General features: G+C 46.0%; 1 protein-coding gene across 8 annotated transcripts in view; it reads right to left on the bottom strand.

Annotated features, from left to right (window-relative positions):
• Window positions 1–21,235, bottom strand: part of EXD3 (exonuclease 3'-5' domain containing 3) — a 573,707-nt gene that overhangs the window by 143,487 nt on the left and 408,985 nt on the right. The window lies entirely within an intron of this gene.

Here is a 21,235-nt window from a genome sequence, read left to right as displayed (position 1 = left end):
CGTAGTATAAACAGTTTCTTGACATCTGCATTTTTTTGGATGGAGTGATGACTCTTGAAAGGAGTCCATCGACAGGGATTCCCAGTGCTAGGGGCGTACAAGAGGCGCAATGGCTGAAATGCTCTGACTGTGTCTCTGTATCAGGGAATGCTGGGAATCTCATATACAAAAAGAAAAGGAGGACTTGTGGCACCTTAGAGACTAACCAATTTATTTGAGCATAAGCGTTCGTGAGCTACAGCTCACTTCATAGCTCACGAAAGCTCATGCTCAAATAAATTGGTTAGTCTCTAAGGTGCCACAAGTCCTCCTTTTCTTTTCGCGAATACAGACTAACACGGCTGTTACTCTGAAACCTGTCATATACAAAAAGCACTTTAGTTGTGTAAATGCTAACTTCTAACCATGGGACACATTCAGCTTGGTAAAAACAAGAACATTCCGAGTCCATCTCTATCTCCCTTTGCACTGCCTGAAGACTGCCTCAGAGCAGTGCTTCACATGTCTGTGACTACAGGTTGAGCAGGAGAGAGACGGGGTAAGTCATGGACAGTCTCAGCCTTAAATCTGAATTTCCTTGCTTTTGTCAGTTTTAGTCAGGTTGCTAATGAGGTTTTATAGTGGCAATACTCACAGTCCCTTAATGGCAGCAGTGTGGGAGGGTACAGCTATACCTGGAGAAGACAGCTCTAACACGATTGCATCTCCACACTCTCTGCCAGGGGCAAAATGCCCAGCTCACTGGAGCTGGTTTCCAAAAGACAAACCTTTTGCCTGATCTTAGAGCATCTCCAGCTCCAGAGACGGCCAAACAAATGTCTCGATGAAAGGAAACAGAAATGGTGTCCTAAAGATCTCTTGGAACTCAGGCAGTGAAACTGTCCGGCAATGGGAGTGCAGGCAGCTCAGAAAGTAAATAACTCATACAATAAAATAATCATTATTATAATTTACATGGGGGAGAGGAGACGGTGGGGTTGTAATGAGAGACAACACAGGTCTCTCCTTTGCAGAGCACCACAATAATCGAGGAACTAACACCACATTTTAAATACTGCTGACGGGTACACTGAACACTGCAGATGGGCATCTCCTCAAAAAGCATTTTTCAACAAGGAATGGTACTCAAGAAACTGAGTGCTGCAGACGGAACCCTTTCCTTGGCTGTAGTGCCTCCCAGAATGTCTATTACATAACAAACCCGGGTGCCAAACCCACGATCTTTTCATTTAAGTGTCTGTTGCGTTTTAAATCTGAACCAGTAGATGAAAGGGGAAAGGTCCTAGGTACAAATAGCACCCAACTCCCATTGGAAATCAATGCATCTGACTGGCTTTGAAAATCTCCCCCAAAGCCAAATAATAAATAAACAAATAAATAATACCCCCTAGCTCTCCTCTAGCACTTTTCACCAGTAGATCTCAAGGTGCTTCACAAAGGAGATTATGAACATTATCCCCATTTACAGTTGGGGGAAACTGAGGCACAGAGCAGTGAAGTGACTTGCCCGAGGTCACCCAGCAGGTCATGGGAAGATCCAGGAGTAGAACCCTTATCTTCTGACTCCTAGTGGAATTCGCTATCCACTAGGCAACATAGCCTAAAATTGTGGGCATTATACTGGATTGGAACAGCAAGTCAATTACCACAATGTCATTACTTGTTAAAGTTGGCCCAATCCTAGCTTATTCACTATGGAGATGCCAGTCACTGCTCCATAGGGAAGGCTGCATGTATCCTGGGGCACTAACTCACACATACGCATGTGCCTCCTTTCTCCACTGTGTCGCCAACTGTCATGACTGTATCAGGAGTCTCAACGGTAGGTTTCTGTTAGAACCCAGCTTCTGCAATCATGTTATTACCCAAGAATATCAGTGTCCACTTAAAAATAGTTTCTGGCTCTCACCGCTCGAGAGAAAAACTTGGAACATGAACCTTCAACATTCCAGCACCAGAAGGCAACGACGAAGAACAAAACATTTCTTATTTTTTAAATCTTATGATTTTTGGGGTGCTTGATTCACAGTTTAACACTTGGAGTCTGTCTGTAATATCTGTCTGTCCCACAACAAGCCTCTTGTCTCCCTTCCATTGGGCAAAGCACCCTGGGCATCTCCCTGCCTATCACATGAGAGGGAGAGAGACTTGCCTAACGCCACCCCCTGGGGAAAGAACATAAGAATGGCCATACTGGGTCAGACCAAAGGTCCGTAAGCCCAGTATCCTGTCCTCTGACAGTGGCCAAAGGCAGGTGCCCCAAAAGGAATGAACAGACTGGTAATCATCAAGTGATCCATCCCATCACCCAATCCCAGCTTCTGGCAAACAGAGGATAGGGACACCATTCCTGCCCATCCTGTCCAATAGCCATTGATGGACCTATCTTCCATGAATCTATTTAGCTCCCTTTTGAACCCCGTTATAGTATTGGCCTTCACAACACCCTCTGGCAAGGAGTTCCAGAGGTTGACACTGTGTTGCGTAAAAAAATACTTTCTTGTGTTTATTTTAAACCTGCTATCTATTAATTTCATTTGGTGGCCCCTTGTTCTTGTATTATGAGGAGTAAATAACACTTCCTTCTTTACTTTCTCTATACCACCCACAATTTTATAGACCTCTATCATATCCCCCCTTAGTTGCCTCTTTTCCAAGCTGAAAAGTCCCACCCTTATTTCTCTCTCCTCATACGGAAGCCATTCCATACCCCTAGCCATTTTTGTTGCCCTTTTCTGAACCTTTTCCAATTCCAATATATCTTTTTTGAGATGGGCGACCACATCTGCATGCACTATTCAAGGTGTGGGCGTACCATGGATTTATATAGAGGCAATATGATATTTTCTTGACATAGTATGTCTTATTATCTCTCCCTTTCTTGATAATTCCCAACATTTTGTTCGCTTTTTTGACTGCCGCTGCACATTGAGTGGATGATTTCAGAGAACCATCCACAATGACTCCAAGATCTCTTTCTTGAGCAATAACAGCTAATTTAGAGCCCATCCTTGTATATGTATAGTTAGGATTATGTTTTCCAATGTGCATTACTTTGCATTTATTAACATTAAATTTCATCTGCCATTTTGTTGCCAAGTCACCCAGTTTTGTGAGATCCTTTTGTAGCTCTTTGCAGTCTGCCTGGGACTTAACTATCTTGAGTAGTTTTGTATCATTTTGAAGCACGAGCAGGAGAGTGCGAAAGAGGAGGACTCCTGCCTCATACTAAGAAAGCAAGTTATCTCAAGTGCCTATACACAAATGCAAGAAGCCTGGGAAACAAGCAGGGAGAACTGGAAGTCCTGGCACAGTCAAGGAATTATGATGTGATTGGAATAACAGAGACTTGGTGGGATAACTCACATGACTAGAGTACTGTCAGGGATGGATATAAACTGTTCAGGAAGGACAGGCAGGGCAGAAAAGGTGGGGGAGTTGCATTCTATGTAAGGGAGCAGTATGACTGCTCAGAGCTCCGGTACGAAACTGCAGAAAAACCTGAGTGTCTCTGGATTAAGTTTAGAAGCGTGAGCAACAAGGGTGATGTCGTGGTGGGAGTCTGCTATAGACCACCGGACCAGGGGGATGAGGTGGATGAGGCTTTCTTCCGGCAACTAACGGAAGTTACTAGATCGCAGGCCCTGGTTCTCATGGGAGACTTCAATCACCCTGATATCTGCTGGGAGAGCAATACAGCCATGCACAGACAATCCAAGAAGATTTTGGAAAGTGTAGGGGACAATTTCCTGGTGCAAGTGCTGGAGGAACCAACTAGGGGCAGAGATCTTCTTGACCTGCTGCTCACAAACGGGGAAGAATTAGTAGGGGAAGCAAACGTGGATGGGAACCTGAGAGGCAGTGACCATGAGATGGTCGAGTTCAGGATCCTGACACAGGGAAGAAAGGAGAGCAGCAGAATACGGACCCTGGACTTCAGAAAAGCAGACTTTGACAACCTCAGGGAACTGATGGGCAGGATCCCCTGGGAGAATAACATGAGGGGGAAAGGAGTCCAGGAGAGCTGGCTGTATTTTAAAGAATCCCTATTGAGGTTACAGGGACAAACCATCCCAACGTGTAGAAAGAATAGTAAATATGGCAGGCGACCAGCATGACTTAACAGTGAAATCCTTGCTGATCTTAAACACAAAAAAGAAGCTTACAAGAAGTGGAAGATTGGACAAATGACCAGGGAAGAGTATAAAAATATTACTCGGGCATGCAGGAGTGAAATCAGGAAGGCCAAATCACACCTGGAGTTGCAGCTAGCAAGAGATGTTAAGAGTAACAAGAAGGGTTTCTTCAGGTATGTTAGCAACAAGAAGAAAGTCAAGGAAAGTGTGGGCCCCTTACTGAATGAGGGAGGCAACCCAGTGACAGAGGATGTGGAAAAAGTTAATGTACTCAATGCTTTTTTTGCCTCTGTCTTCACGAACAAGGTCAGCTCCCAGACTACTGCACTGGGCAGCACAGCATGGGGAGGAGGTGACCAGCCCTCTGTGAAGAAAGAGGTGGTTCGGGACTATTTAGAAAAGTTGGATGAGCACAAGTCCATGGGGCTGGATGTGCTGCATCTGAGAGTGCTAAAGGAATTGGTGGATGTGATTGTAGAGCCATTGGCCATTATCTTTGAAAACTCATGGCGATCGGGGGAGGTCCCAGACGGCCGGAAAAAGACTAATGTAGTGCCCATCTTTAAAAAAGGGAAGGAGGAGGATCCTGGGAACTACAGGCCAGTCAGCCTCACCTCAGTCCCTGGAAAAATCATGGAGCAGGTCCTCAAGGAATCAATTCTGAAGCACTTAGAGGAGGGGAAAGTGATCAGGAACAGTCAGCATGAATTCACCAAGGGCAAGTCATGCCTGACTAATCTAATTGCCTTCTATGACGAGATAACTGGTTCTGTGGATAAAGGGAAAGCAGTGGACGTGTTGTTCCTTGACTTTAGCAAAGCTTTTGACACTGTCTCCCACAGTATTCTTGTCAGCAAGTTAAAGAAGTATGGGCTGAATGAATGGACTATAAGGTGGATAGAAAGCTGGCTAGATTGTCGGGCTCAACGGGGAGTGATCAATGGCTCCATGTCTAGTTGGCAGCTGGTATCAAGTGGAGTGCCCCAAGGGTCGGTCCTGGGGCCGGTTTTGTTCAATATCTTCATTAATGATCTGGAGGATGGTGTGGATTGCACCCTCAGCAAGTTTGCAGATGACACTAAACTGGGAGGACAGATAGATACGCTGGAGGGTAGGGATAGGATACAGAGGGTCCTAGACAAATTGGAGGATTGGGCCAAAAGAAATCTGATGAGGTTCAACAAGGACAAGTGCAGAGTCCTGCACTTAGGACGGAAGAATCCCATGCACCGCTACAGACTAGGGACCAAGTGGCTTGGCAGCAGTTCTGCAGAAAAGGACCTAGGGGTTACAGTGGACGAGAAGCTGGATATGAGTCAACAGTGTGCCCTTGTTGCCAAGAAGGCCAATGGCATTTTGAGATGTGTAAGTAGGGGCACTGCCAGCAGATCGAGGGATGTGATCATTCCCCCTCTATTCGACATTGGTGAGGCCTCATCTGGAGTACTGTGTCCAGTTTTGGGCCCCACACTATAAGAAGGATTTGAAAAAATTGGAAAGCATCCAGCGGAGTGCAACAAAAATGATTAGGGGACTGGAACACATGACTTATGAGGCGATGCTGAGGGAACTGGGATTGTTTAATCCATGGAAGAGAAGAATGAGGGGGGATCTGAAATCTGCTTTCAACTACCTGAAAGGGGGTTCCAAAGAATCATAGAATCATAGAATATCAGGGTTGGAAGGGACCCCAGAAGGTCATCTAGTCCAACCCCCTGCTCAAAGCAGGACCAATTCCCAGTTAAATCATCCCAGCCAGGGCTTTGTCAAGCCTGACCTTAAAAACCTCTAAGGAAGGAGATTCTACCACCTCCCTAGGTAACGCATTCCAGTGTTTCACCACCCTCTTAGTGAAAAAGTTTTTCCTAATATCCAATCTAAACCTCCCCCACTGCAACTTGAGACCATTACTCCTCGTTCTGTCATCTGCTACCATTGAGAACAGTCTAGAGCCATCCTCTTTGGAACCCCCTTTCAGGTAGTTGAAAGCAGCTATCAAATCCCCCCTCATTCTTCTCTTCTGCAGGCTAAACAATCCCAGCTCCCTCAGCCTCTCCTCATAACTCATGTGTTCCAGTCCCCTAATCATTTTTGTTGCCCTTCGCTGGACTCTCTCCAATTAATCCACATTGGATGGCTCTAGACTGTTCTCAGTGGTAGCAGGTGACAGAACAAGGAGTAATGGTCTCAAGTTGCAGTAGGGGAGGTTTAGGTTGGATATTAGGAAAAACTTTTTCAGTAGGTGGGCAGTGAAGCACTGGAATAGGTTACCTAGGGAGATGGTGGAATCTCCTTCCTTAGAGGTTTTTAAGGTCAGGCTTGAGAAAGCCCTCAGTGGGATGATTTAGTTGGGGATCGGTCCTGCTTTGAGAAGGGGGTCGGACAAGATGACCTCCTGAGGTCCCTTCCAACCCTGATATTCTATGATTCTTTGATCATCTGCACATTTTGCCACCTCACTGTTTACCCCTTTTTCCAGATCGTTTATGAATATGTTGTATAAGACTGGGACCAGATCAGATCCCGGGGGGGAACTCTCTCCATTCTGAAAACTGACTATTTATTCCTACCCTTTGTTTTCTATCTTCTAACCAGTTACCAATCCATGAGAGAATCTTCGCTCTTATCTCATGACTGCTTACTTTGCCTTTGAGCCTTTGGTGAGGGACCTTTTCAAAGGCTTTCTGAAAATCTAAGTACACTATATCCACTGGATCTCCTTTGTCCGCATGCTTGTTGACCCCCCTCAAAGAATTCTAGTCGATTGGTGAGGCATGATTTCCCTTTACAAAAACCATGTCGACTATTTCCCAACAAATTATGTTCATCTGTGTGTCTGGCACCACAGAGATACGATGAAGCTCCTGCCATCAGCCAGATAGCTTCTCCAGGGCAGGCCAAGGTGCGTGCTCACCCCAGGGCGTGAGAAAGGCTGTGTCTCACCTACACATTCACTGGGGCTCCCTCAGCACGGGTTGCTTTGATCCTCAGGAGCTGTTGGGGTAATGCTTGGGACAGGGAACCTATGAGAGAGAGTTTGGGGAAGAGGGAGAGGCTCAGAAACTCACACTGCTCCCTTTCCCCCATGGAGACGCCCCAGCCTCAGGTGGAAGAACCTCCCTACCATTCTCATTGCCCCCCCACCCCGTACTGGCCAATGCTCTGCACCTCTCAGCCCGCCCACCAATAACAGGTACCAGCCCAGGCCCCAGGACTCTGTGTCCTGCAGATCCCGCCCTCCCCACTACCCAGTCCCAGCCCACGCCCCAGGGCTCCATGTCCCACAGATCCCATCCTCCCGAGTACCTGGTACCAGCCCAGCACTCAGGGCTCCATATCCCTCAGATCCCACCCTCCCCAGTACCCGGTCCCAGCCCAATGGGATGGAGGCACCAAGCAGCAGGGCAGTGAGGAACCTGTTTCTTTTATTGAATACAATGACCCAGGTGCAAACCAACATGTGTCACTCCACGTTCCTGTTTTACCCGCCTAGGCATGGGAAACAGGAGCCCTCGAATAAGTGGACAGGAGCAGGGCCAGCCTGAGGATAGTAGCTGCCGCGGGTGGTGGAGCGGGGTTGAGGATAAATACACTAAACCTTGTGAGGGGCTCAGATACAATGGTGAGGGGGGCCACGATAGATAGGCAGGTAAATAGGTGTGTATGGGGATGAATGGATAACGTGCCCTTCCTCTGACCCAGCAGCGTACACCACCCAATGACGCTATGAGAGCAATCTTGCCTCTGCTCAGCTTCATGCAGTGCTGGAGCAGGGCAGAAACCCATAGCAGATGCTCTATAAGAAGCCAATTACAGGGGCTCAGCCTGGGCCTGTTGATGCTAGCAAGGCTCCACACAGGCACAGAGGTCCTCCCACATGGATCAGTTGGCTGGAGTGAGGCCTACCTGGCTATATTTTAATCTGTGAGGCAGGACAGTGCTATGACCTCCATTTTACTGATTGGGAACTGAGGCACAGAGAGACCAAGTGTAGCCAGACAGCCAGCCCCCCCCTCAGACCAGCATTGCTGGAAACACAGGAGGAAGCCGGAACAGGGCACTTAACATATATTCCAGCACAGCCTTTGAAGCTGTGAAAGCACAGGTGTGCTGCTACAATGTGCCTCTGGGAACAGATACAACGATTAAGTTCACAGCAGGCAGAGGCCCTGTGACAGACATGGCTCTTAGCCCCTACTAAATAGCGTGATGCACACACACCAACATCCTAGGTGGGAAAATATTTACCCTGATAAAAGAAATGTCCAGTAGTCGACACTTATTGTTTCTCTCCCTTGCAAGTGTAAACTACTCTTGCGAAAGCTGGCGTCACCCAGACAGACCAGCCTCAATTTGGCATAAGAAAGGAGAAAGAGAATAAAGGAGTACAGAGGTATAAGTAGGGGACCTACAGCACCATGATTTTTGAGTGCTTTTCACTATCTATCTGCTGGTCAGATAAGTGACAGCCTCCTAAGGCTTCTGCAGCTAGAGGGTCCCTAAGCCTTGTCCTTTATTCGTCTTTCCGCGGAATTGAGTGACCGATCCTGGCTTGGCACTGCTGGAATCGAGAGATGCAAGGAGGGTAAGAAGCACGCACACCTGATCTCCTATCTTTAGTGTACATATATTTTGAAATAGAGCTCTATACTTTGTTTTCTTTCTTTGGGATTGTGGCTTCAGTTTTGTAACTTGTTTGTGTGTGTAACATCTCTACATTTAAATAAGTAGGCACTAGCAATTTTGTAACCACATGATTAGAATTTAGCTTAATAAATTTTGGTAACCATTTGTGCATAAGCCTGACTTGTTTTCTCTGGTTTACTGTAAAGCAGCCAACACAATTAAAGAACCTCAGCCGTTTTGGCTCTAAAGCCTGGCCATTAGGTGAGAGTACTAAGAGCCTAGCGTTGAGTTGTGCCGCCTCCACGGGGCAAACTCTTGGGGCACCTGTCAGTCAATCCTGGCTGCCCGCTGCGAAGGAGCTCTGAGCTCTAGCAGTTAAAGTCACGGGTGTGGAGAGGCTCTTAGTGCTGCCATTGGGGCACCTGTCAGTCAGTATTGACTGCCCGCTGCGAAGGAGCTCTGAGCTCTAGCAGTGAAAGTCACGGGTGGTTAGGACCTTGGGGCATCCGTCAGCCTAGCCCGGGCTGCCCGCCGCGAAGGGACAGTGCGTCCTAGCAGTTAAAGTCACGGATGGTATAAACGGGCATAGCTGGCACCTCACCAAACATCCTTGGCCGTCGGCTAACACCAAGTGACTTGCCCAAGGTCACACAGGAAGTCAGTGGCAGAGCAGGGATCTGAATCAGGGTCTTGAATCCTAGGCTAGCTCTCTAAGTATGGGGCAAACCTTCTTCTCTGCAGATATGATTGCCAGAAGCATTCTCAATGACTGTTTATGATCTGCAGTAGTGCCAAGAACCCTGGCTCCACTGTGCAAGGTGCTGTACACACAAATGAAAAGATGTGCCCTGCCCCAAAGAGCTTACAGTCTCAGTCTGAGACCAGAGACAACGTGTGGACACAGCACACAGACGGGGAGCATAACAAATCCGTGAGCCTGTTATGGTTAGCGGGATACACAGAGATCACGTTGCACAAGCTGCCTAATCAGCAAGTGTGCCAGAGACATCATGGCACAGGCAGGCTATAAGAAGAGATTGTGATGACATGATGCATAATAACAAAGGTGCTTATTGGAAAATTTGACAAATGGGCAACTGAAGCCAGCATTGCTGGCGGAGATGGACATAAAAATCCAGCTATCCCTGCCCAATGGGAGACTGGCTCTTTAAAATCAGCCCAGCAATGCTACCAGGGCTGGGTTTCTGGCAGGTGCCAGTTCTGACTTTGCCACTGGCTCTTCTGAATGACAGCGAGATGTTTTGGAGCTGAGAGAGAGAGAAAAAGGCAGGGTTAGCTGCCAGGCAAAGAGAAGGATGCAGGTAAAAACAAAATAAAACATTCCCTCTGTGGGGCGTGACATGAAAAGAAGCCCTTGGAGGAAATAGTCACCTTAAGTAACACCTCAGCCACCAAGATCCAAGAGTCTAAAAGCCTTTTTCACAACAGATTTAAACTTTTCGGAAAGTGCCTGGGCAAGTTTGCAAGGGGGCATATTCCCAGGCTCACGGACTCACCTTCTCTGCTCCCTGAATATTACTGACCCAACTGCCTTGAAATAGGGACTCTGGGAATTCTGGTATAACTAGCCTGAAATCCTGTCTGTAGCTTCTGTAGAGCGAACCACGGAAAGGGCCTGTTTTGACACAGATGGCACTTAAAATTCAGATCTAAATATGAGAGGAAGGGCAGGTTTATGTTTAAGGGACTATGGGCTTGATCCCACTTTCACTCAAGCCAATGGAAAAACTCCCATTGATGTGAATCGTGCAGGATCAAGCCTTGAATGAGGACTCAGGAAAGTTGAGATCAACTTCCTGCTCTGCCACAGATGCCCTGTGTGACCTTGGCCAAGTCATTTAGGGGATATTGACATGGCAAAACCATGCTGGCAACAGTGAGTCTCAGAGCCCAAGTCTGCAGACTTGGCCTTGTGCTACTGCACTGACAATAGCCATGCAGACATTCGAGGGGTGAAACCAACCCACCTCCCACCAGCACTGGGCTTCAGAGCCTGAGCTCCAGCCCAAGCCCATGGCTATCTCTAGAGACCCAGGAGCCCAAGTCTGTAGACCTGCTGCTGTGGGGTCTTTTTTGCTGTGTAGATGTATCCAAAGGGTCTGTCTTCATTGCAGAGTTAACTCAGGTTCTTACTTGGATGCTGCTCCTAACCTCCCTCCCATCCACACACAAACCCTTTCACCTGAGTTTGGTGGTGATATAAACCCAGGGTAGCTGGTCTGGCCTTGGGATACAGGTTAGCGCTTGGGTGCGGTTTTCACTCAGACTAGCACACAGTGAGGATGAAGGTTAACCCACTCCAGTGCAGAAGGTCCCCCCATTTGTCTACAAAGACAGCCAAGTCCTCCCACAATTAACTGGGAAAGAATCATAGAGTGACACAGCTCACTGCATCACGAAGACCCATAGGATATCCCCCAGATGTCCTAAACAGGGAGCACAGCACCAATAAGGACAAAGTCATTCAGAGAGGGATTTGCAGTGTGGCTGCTCACACCTGGGCTAGGCCAACCCAATCACCTGAGTGAAGTTTGCATTGAAGGCATATCCTTAGAATCTCTGTGCCTCAGCTCCCCATCTTCATTTCTCCCACCCTTTGCCTATCTTGTCTACTCAGACTGTGAGCTCTGGGTGTAAGTACAGAGTTGCACAATGGAGCCTTCATCTTGGTCTGGACCTGAAGGTGCCCTGGTAATACAAATAATAGTAATGAGCAACAATATAGTGATGGGAATGTTTAGTTTTCCTTAGCTAGATTTCCTTAGCACAGGCCGCCTTACTTTGCCCTGGCAGAATTAGCCAATAAAATACTAATTTAGATATATGCCTTTTCCCTTAGCTGGACCTCAGCGCAAGTTGACAGAAAGAGTAGAACTGGGGGAAAGCTTGAAGCGCTAGGAGATATGCATGTAAATCCCACTTTATGTCCCATGCGCCGAGAACCCTCACGCATGCAGATATCACTGGACCTATGCACAAAGTGCCATTGTGCTGGTGCCGTTCAGGAGGCCAGTTCTGGCTGCATGCAGAGCCAAACTGAACTCAAATACTTGTACAAGCTCAGTGCAATCCTTCTGCAGCATGTTGAGCCATCCTTAGGCATGGACATGTCCTTCTAGGAAGCCTGGCTGGATAATAGTATCCAGTGATCGCTGCCGAAGATGTGAGAGCAGAGTCCATTCTTTCCCTGTAATATGGAAGTTTTGAAAGGAATTGGTGTTATCTGTTTCCCCTCCCCCACTCCCCATGGGTCTGCTGCTCTCTGATTATTGCCATGGGGACAGTGGGTCACCGTTGATGGATGAACTCCTCAAACCTTCGTTTGATTTGAGATACAAATCCTGAAAACATGGTGTTTGTAGACCCATAAAAACCTCCCTGGGGGAAAGATAAGAGCTGAAGGCAAATGACCTAAATGATGCTCAGAGGGATTTATGGGATCATCTTAAAAGGATTTATTGGGGATTCTTTTTTAATGAGGAAATAATTAGTAGTTTTATCTCCGCTTTTAGCAGCTTTCTCAGTTTTACTACCTTAAGCAAAAGGGTTATGTGGGCTTCTTAATACAACAGTGACTTAGCCCTACCAGACAATCCCTTTCCTGCAAGGAAAAGTGTATTTTAAAAAGCCCTTTGCAGGGTAGAATACACAACAGAGCCCTTGAGCAGATGGCACTGGTTAGGGCTATATCACCGAGCTATTAACTAGCTAGTGCAAGTGTGAGCCTCATCTGCACTAAACTATTCTTCTGCTACCTATGGAGGGTGAGGAGCCCCAATGGGCCAGTCTGTATTCCACCCTTTTCTCCTCCCAGGGTAAAATGTGACATCACCCACCAGACGATTTTGCACTCAGCTGGTGCAGTTAAGTAAGGGGATCAGGGTTCAATGGAGACCCAAAAAGAAATCATCCTTGCTGGTTTGCCACAAGGAATGTTGCTCCTAGGAGATGACAGGTCTGTATGCTGTGCATGGCATGTGCCCATTCCTACTCACAGCACTGGTGTGCAGTGGGGTATGTTCTGCAGGGCCTGCTCTGGGGTGCAGTCCCATCACTCTCTGTTTTAGCATGCAGCACATCACAGCCTGACACAGGGATCTGACCAGTTGTGGCAGCTCCAACACACCATGACACTCAGGGACCTGAGTCATTTCCCAGTGTCAGTGACCTTCACACCGAGTGCTAGGGGACTGCTAATGGGCTGCTTCACCAAACCACCCCTTCCAAGAGCTACTATGGCTCTGTAAAAGGAAGTGGATGTTGTTTCCCTACCTGGCATTTGATGAACCATTACTGATGCTAGTGAAATTGACAATTTGGGTTCTGGTTGGTCTAGGTCTTAATCCTGCCTCAGTGTAGTGGATTGGACTGGATGATCTCTTCAGGTTCCTTCCAGACTTACATTTCTCTGATTCTATGATTTAAATGTATGGTTCCACCAGCAGTTATTCCAGGCCCATGTCATTAAAACACGGATGGTATCCTAGAATACTACTGGATACTGGAAAAATTCCCCATCCTTCTTTGAGGGCAGATTGTGATCTGTCCTTCTGTAGGTGTGCAGAGAAGGAAGTAGAGGAGAGGAGGGAAATGCAAGAAATTTCTCTCCTCTTGCCACAGCCAATACAAGGCCAGGGCATAGTAGCAGTCTCTGTGAGCAAGGACTGTTTGGTCTTTGCTTGCTCTGAGGGGCAACTCACCCAGCAAAGTGCAGGGAGAGGCCCAGCATACCACAGAAAGTGCCAGGCGGGGCTATGAGAATTCTTTTCTTCTCACACCTGAACAACATCATTAGTTCAAAGGCTCTGCAGGCCAAACTCTGCCATCAGTGACACCTGTACAACCCCATGGATTTCGCTAATTAACTGGAATTTAGCAAAAAATCCAGTTAATGCATGAGAAGGAACAGCTCCCTCTTCCAAAGCTGTGTTAGCTCTGCTGGGCTCCCAGGAGGGAAACGCAGTTCAAAACACTGTCACTAGAATCAGCAAAGCTGATTCTGGATATGTATATGCAGCCGCCTCCTGGAGAAGGGGTGATTTTTCAGAGAACGGCACTTTCAGTTCCCTGAGGTCTCTGGCCTCTCCCTTAGCAATGTCAGTTCTTGTGAAGGAAACTTCCCTCCCAACTTGTCTGTTTGCCAAAAGGTCTCTTTTCTTCACCACTTTCCAGAGTCCCCATGCCAGATCCAGCAGGTCACCAGTCAGGCTGAGCTGGCCTCACTCACATCTGTCACAGTAACCTTTCCATAGCCTGGAGCTCCAGAGCTTCCAGCCTTTAACTCTGCATTGATTTTTATGCTGAAAAAATAACTGTCTCTAGTGCACGTTAGTGCTGGAAAACAGTGCCTGACTGTCAGCTCTGGGTAGGGAGTTGACTTCATTTTTGTACAGACCAGATATACCCTGAGTGTTGGCACAGCAAGCTTCTCCCTTGCTGCCCCACTAATGACCTGGAACTCTGGAGCTTTCTGGCTTAGGCCCATAGTGCCAGGTGGGACTGAGCTGGGTTGAGACTTTGTTCTCATGCCCAAAGATGGATCAGACCCTTGGGAACTCTCTTTTACTGCAATGAAAAAAAGAGAAATCCCCAGGATCCTGCTCCTTGAATAATTATATAGTATTTGCTTTACAGATGCTCTTAGAGACACTCCCCTGGGATCAGAAGTGGGACCGCTAAACACTGAGGATGGAGTGGAGGTTAAGGATAATCTAGGCATGGCCCAATATCTAAACAAATACTTTGCCTCAATCTTTAATGAGGCTAATGAGGATCTTAGGGATAATGGTAGCATGACAAATGGGAATGAGGATATGGAGGTAGATATTACCACATCCGAGATAGAAGCAAAACTCAAACAGCTTAATGGGACTAAATTGGGGGGCCCAGATAATCTTCATTCAAGAATATTAAAGGCACTGGCACATGAAATTGCAAGCTCATTAGCAAGAATTTTTAACGAATCTGTAAACTCAGGGGTTGTACCGTATGACTGGAGAATTGCTAACATAGTTCCTATTTTTAAGAAAAGAAAAAAATGTGATCCGGGTAACTACAGGCCTGTTAGTTCGACATCTGTAGTATGCAAGGTCTTGGAAAAATTTTTGAAGGAGAAAGTAGTTAAAAACATTGAGGTCAATGGTAAATGGGACAAAATACAACATGGTTTTACAAAAGGTAGATTGTGCCAAACCAACCTGATCTCCTTCTTTGAGAAAGTAACAGATTTTGTAGACAAAGGAAACGCAGTAGGTCTAATTTACCTCGATTTCAGTAAGGTGTTTGATACGTTGTCACATGGGGAATTATTAGTTAAATTGGAAAAGATGGGGATTAATATGAAAATTGAAAGGTGGATAAGGAACTGGTTAAAGAGGAGACTACAGCAGGTCATACTGAAAGGTGAACTGTCAGGCTGGAGGGAGGTTACCAGTGGAGTTCCTCAGGGATTGGTTTTGGGACCAATCTTATTTAATCTTTTTTATTACGGACCTCAGCACAAAAAGTGGGAGTGTGCTAATAAAGTTTGCGGATGATACAAAGCTGGGAGGTATTGCCAATTTAGAGAAGGACCGGGATATCATACAGGAGGATCTGGATGACCTTGTAAACTAGAGTAATAGTAATAGGATGAAATTTAATAGTGAGAAGTGTAAGGTCATGCATTTAGGGATTAATAACAAAAATTTTAGTTATAAGCTGGGGACGCATCAATTAGAAGTAACAGAGGAGGAGGTCCCTTCTGACCTTAATATCTATGAATCAGCACCTCATAGTGCTAGACACTGTGTATCTAGTCACTGCCCCAAGGAGCTTGCAAATTTAGCATATGTTGAGTGACAAACATTAAGAGCTCACCTCATTCTTACGTTGGAAAGTCTCTTGGGAAGGTGCCAACTTTTTGTTAAGTGTATGTACAGCACATAGCAGAGTGAGGCCCTAAAACTGAACACTGATCAGGTTTTGGCTGATTGCTGCAAAATTCATAGCAGTTAGAGAGAGAAAAGACTCATGAGCCCATCATACCCATCCCCTGGCAGGAGAACATAGTCGATTCAACTGGACTACACTGGAGCTTTGATAAAAGGCCAAAGAGAAGAGAGAAGTCCCTAGGCCAGGGGTCGGCAGCCTTTCAGAAGAGGTGTGGCCCAGTCTTCATTTATTCACCTAATTTAAGATTTTGAGTGCCAGTCGTACATTTTAATGTTTTTAGAAGGCCTCTATCTATAAGTCTATATTATATAATTAAACTATTGTTGTATGTAAAGTAAATAAGGTTTTTAAAATGTTTAAGAAGCTTCATTTAAAATTAAATTAAAATGCAGATCTTATCAGTTGAAGTGAGCTGTAGCTCACGAAAGCTTATGCTCAAATAAATTGGTTAGTCTCTAAGGTGCCACAAGTACTCCTTTTCTTTTTATCAGTTTAGTGTGATCCTTGCCCTTGCTTTTCCTTGCTGCATTTTCCAATGTCTGGCATGTATTTGGATACTTTAAGCTGCACGCAGGCTTCTGAGTGATCAGAACCGGCTCCGAGAGGGACAGATTTCATGTGTGAAAATACCTGTTCACACAGGTATGTGGATCCAAATGCTGAAAGCATTGCAAACGCAATTTTCTTCATCTTCAAACAGTTAAATTTCGCTGGCAGGGACGTCCAGCAGGTCAGAATAGAGGCCCCATGATCTCTCTCGGTAGCTTCAAGTGCACTCTGCAGATCTCCAAACTTTGGTGCCCACAATTCTGAGCTTTTTAACTGAATGAGCTGCATTTCGAAATCTTCAACACCCATCCACTGAAATAGAGACAAATCCAAGCCCTGGTCTACACTACGAGTTTAGGTTGAATTTAGCAGCGTTAGATCCATTTAACCCTGCACCTGTCCACATAACAAAGCCATTTCTTTCGACTTAAAGGGCTCTTAAAATTGAGCCCTGACTCATGACATTTGAACGCATGGGTTTGGCAATGCTGGTTTTGCATTAGGATAATCTAGAGGTGTCATTACTGTTACTGTTGCATGAAAAGTCAGAGAGAGAAGAGAATGAAAATAGATCAAACCAATTCAGTGAAATGACTTTACAGTGTCTTTTAGCCACCAGGATGCTGGCATTTTCCAGCGTGTTAGCCAGCAAAAGGCTTTAAGAGGCTGCAGGCCAGATTCTGATCTCAATGATGTTAGTGTACATTTGAGTAGCTGAACTGGAGTCCATGCAGTTACTCTGGATTTTGACTTGTGTAGAAACTGGCTGTATGTGTGTATGTCTCCTCAGCATCCAGAGGATGGCGTAAAAAGCAAAACAAGGAGAGATATGATTCTTAGAATTACCAGTGAGCAGATGAAATAACAGAGCAATAGCAGCTGCTGAACAGCTTAGGGGACACTTAAGTGTTTTTGAGATGCAGCCTCATCCAAAATGGCTAGTTAGAGCCTTACGTGAGAGCGCAAATGCACAGTGCTAGATCATTCACCATCCCCCTTGCCTTCTTCTCTTGGGAGTCCTATTGTTTCTGTGCATGGAGGGGAAACTTTCCAAGCCCTGCATGAGGAATTTTGTGAGCAAGCAGGGTGAGTGATTTCAGTGGGAGCTGTGCCCCTAACTCTCTGCAAGACACATTGACATTTAAGCCTTCAGGTTTCACAGGGCCAGAGCCCTGTGCTGGTTTCTTAGCATCCCCTCTCAGACAAAATGGGGCTGCAGTGAAACCAGATGCAGAAGAGCTGACATTTTCTGGGACTCAGACTCTCCAGCTCTATGTTTTATATTCACTGTAGAGCAGATAAGAATACCAGGGTGTTGTGGGAAACAGGAAGACTTTATCTCTCATCCCATGCTGCTATCATAGCCTCTCTTTTTTTCCACTGGCCTGTTTGATATAAAAAGATACATATTAGGCGGAGGTGGCTTTGTGTTTGTGCATAGTGATTGAGCCTCTGATAGCTCCTTCTGCATGTGCCACAAAAGACCATGAAGTGTCTGGATCTCGCTAGAGTAAACTTATAGGCAGCTTTACAAACATCTCTTAAAAGCCCAGAGATATTTGGATTCAGACTGTAAGGGGCTGTCAGTACATTTCAGCTCCCCCATCCTTTCGTGGATGCAGGAGGCAAGCCTAGGTGGGGTATAGCAATCAGTTTTTGACCAGTTAATAAACCAATTTTAATACCTGCTAATATAGCAACTGAATTATAGCCCATCAGGTCTGTAAATATTGAAACCCTGCTTATATTCCCAAACAAAAATTGTTTACATACTTAAGATTGCTACAGTAAGTACTATCAGCATTTCATTACAGCTTAAAAAAGCCACCAAAACGTAACCATTAAGAAGAATGCAAATGCTAAATAAAGGTTACGTGTATAATGATTTGAATATCCTTACAAATTCATAAATTTGCCAACAAAAATCTAGACATGTGAACACTAATATTAGATGTCCAATAACAACCTTAATTCTGACTCTCTTTGTCCTTTATGTACCACAGTTGCTGAGTCTTCCAACAGCTATGGCATAGAACAGAAAGTCAGTTGCATAAGGATGATTAATAATGTAAGTCCCTGTATTATGGCCAAAGTTTTCAAATTTCAGTATCTAAAGTCAGGCAACTAAATCCATATTCAGTCACCCATAGCTTCCATTGAAATAAATTTTAACTGCAGGCACTAAGCACCTTAAAATGAGACCATTCTAATTAAGGTGGCTAGATATTAATTAATTATTATTATTATTACTGTGGTAGTACCTAGAAGGCCTGGTCATTGACAAAGACCCCAGTGTGCTAGGTGCTGTACAAACACAAAACAAAAAGATGGCCCCTGCCTCAGAGCACTTACAACCTAAGTGTAAGTAATGGGTGCCTAACTCTTCTGAGAATCCCAGCGTTAGATCCCTAACTTTGCACAGCCCAGGTTACAAGTTTTGACTAAAGATTCCCTGAAGGAACATGTCTTAGTTATGTATTAGGATTAGATCGCTAACAGCATTCTTTGTGTTATGAGCACATGTAATCCAACAGTCAGAATGTTAATCTGCAGCTAGATGTGTGTGCACTAGACCTGGGTATTGTTTACACCGTATGATGCAAGGCAGTTATAATTACAGTCACAGTGCATGGGATTGTGTTTTTAAGTCTTTTTCTTTTAGCTCGAGAGAGACTCAAGCCATATTTTGGTTCAGATCAGGACCCCACTGTATTCAACCCCAAAATTTGTGATTGTGTGTTCCGATAAACCTTCCATGTTTGTCCAGTCTCAGAGGTACTGGAGTGGGTTGGGTAAAACTAAACCTCATAAGTCAGGTTTACATTTACTAAACCAAAGTCAAGGGTGGTTCAGGGCATTTCATCCAGGCCAACAAAATACAGGGAGAGAAGTTCAGATGGAAGGTTCTGGCTTGGGCCCAGCTGTGATTTCAGCATTTATCCAATGAGGGGGATTACTTTGTTCTGCTGGCTTGTTGGCTGAGTGCACATCCTTCGGAAATTAACACCACAGAACAAGAATTTCTCATGAAAATAACAAATCATGCACAATATCACTGCTACAGAAATGAGTGCTCTGGTGTTAAGCAGCCCCAATCAATTCTGGACAACAATCAGGGATGGTTAATGCACACAGGGCTGGTTAACTGTATGGTTAATTCTAGCAAGGGCTGGTTAACCAGTTTGTGTGAATATTTGTCTGTCCAAATATAGATGATGTAACGTATGATATGGTTCTCATGCATTTGCTGGGTTTCTGTTTATGCCTTCCATCTTATGGGGCTTAGAAATCCCTTTATGTGTGCATGTATAACTCATGTTAACAATATCTACACACACATCCCACAGAAGAGCAGAGCCCTGAATTCCTTACAGCATCTTTAAAGTTAAGACAACACTTTATGGCGCCTGCCTCCCAAAAAGGTGCTACTTTGCGGGAAGGATGGAGACATCTGGACTTTGGGTCTGAACTTCAAAACCACCAAGAGGAACAGAGTCACTAAGGGGGAAAAAATATGATAAACATCCAGACCTGGAAGAGGAGAGGGGAGGGGAATCAAAGGGAGGGATTAGCCAGGGAGAAACTGAAGGTCATCTTCAGTGAGAAAGAAATGAGCTAACGCCAGCAGAGCCAGCTTTAAAAAAAATTTCTTGTGCGTCTCCACCTCCCGCAAAGTCCGATGAGCACAGCACCTTCTTTTGTGTCTCCTGTGACCCAGTAATTATGAGTGTGGGAACGAGGTCTATCAGGGTACCCTGCACGGTTCTTTGGGCCTTGGTATCTGACAAAAGAGAGAAAAAGTCTGGGGGGAAAAAGCCAATGTGAAAACAGTTCAAGCTTGAGTTTTTCGAAAGGAGGAGCAGGGCTGGGGAGACAGAGGGGTTGCTGGAATATTGCTTTGCTTTTAGCTCCTTCCTCTCACTTGCTTTTCCTTTTGGGGCAGTGTAGCAGGGTGGCTACCCCACTCCTAAAATAGAAGGGGTTAAAAGCAGCCCTGGAGAGGGCAGTGGCTGGGGCTGGCTGATTGGCCAGCTGGCCTGTATCGAAAGGCTGGGAGCCAGAGGCCCCAGGAGTCTCTCTCCAGGCTGGGAGAGAGCAGGGCCTGGCTGCCTGCCTGACAGGGTGGTGCCGTGCTGGGGAAGGAGCAGGCTGAGAGGGGGCGCTCCGGGCTGGCAACTCCCCAGGTTGTAGGGCCTGATCCAAGGCCCATAGAGGTATTGGGTGGCAGAGGACGGCAACAGGTCCAAACCCACTTGCCTTTAGTGAGTGGCCTTGTGTCTGCTCCAGGGAGCAGGGGCTTGGTGATGACTGGCAGTAGCTCAGACTGAGGCAAAGTGGGGATAGTGGGTTGGGGGTTCCCCAGGAAGGGGAGACCCAGAGGCAGAGTGTGCGGGTACTGCCAGGAGGCAGAACCCCAGAGAAAGGGGTACTGGGGTCTGTGAGGGACACAGGGGCTAGAGCTGTGCGGATCACCAGCCTGCAGAGGGCGCTCCAGGCTGGAAAAGAGCTTATTCCCAAAGACCAGCAGGAGGCGCCGCAGGGGTGAGTCTGCTCCTTTACAGGCAGAGATCAGAATTACAAATAGTAGAAATAGAGATCAGGTTTCCCTCCCCCTGACACATCCCAACAGAAGTCATTCCCAGAAGGTCTGACACTGCTCACCTCTCCTGGCACATCCATTAAACAGGGCCAGCACACCTCATACAAATTTAAAAGGCAGTTTTGCTCAACAACTCATTGTACACTTAAAACACAATTAAATGCATAGGTATGACATAAAATAGTAAACAAAAGGACATATTAAGTCAAAGAATCAAAGACGAATATAATCATATCCCAACACAGCTCAGTAATGCCAGGGAAGTCTGAGGAATACATAGAAATACAAAATGCTCCACATGGTAGTTGCTATGGTCACTAGGGTTGCCAACTTTCTAATCCCACAAAACTGAACACCCTGCCCTGCCCCT

Source organism: Lepidochelys kempii, chromosome 16 (genome assembly GCF_965140285.1).
Source record: "Lepidochelys kempii isolate rLepKem1 chromosome 16, rLepKem1.hap1, whole genome shotgun sequence".
NCBI classification, from domain to species: domain Eukaryota; kingdom Metazoa; phylum Chordata; order Testudines; family Cheloniidae; genus Lepidochelys; species Lepidochelys kempii.
Note: the sequence above shows the minus strand (reverse complement) of the source record. Positions and strands in the feature narration are given on the sequence as shown.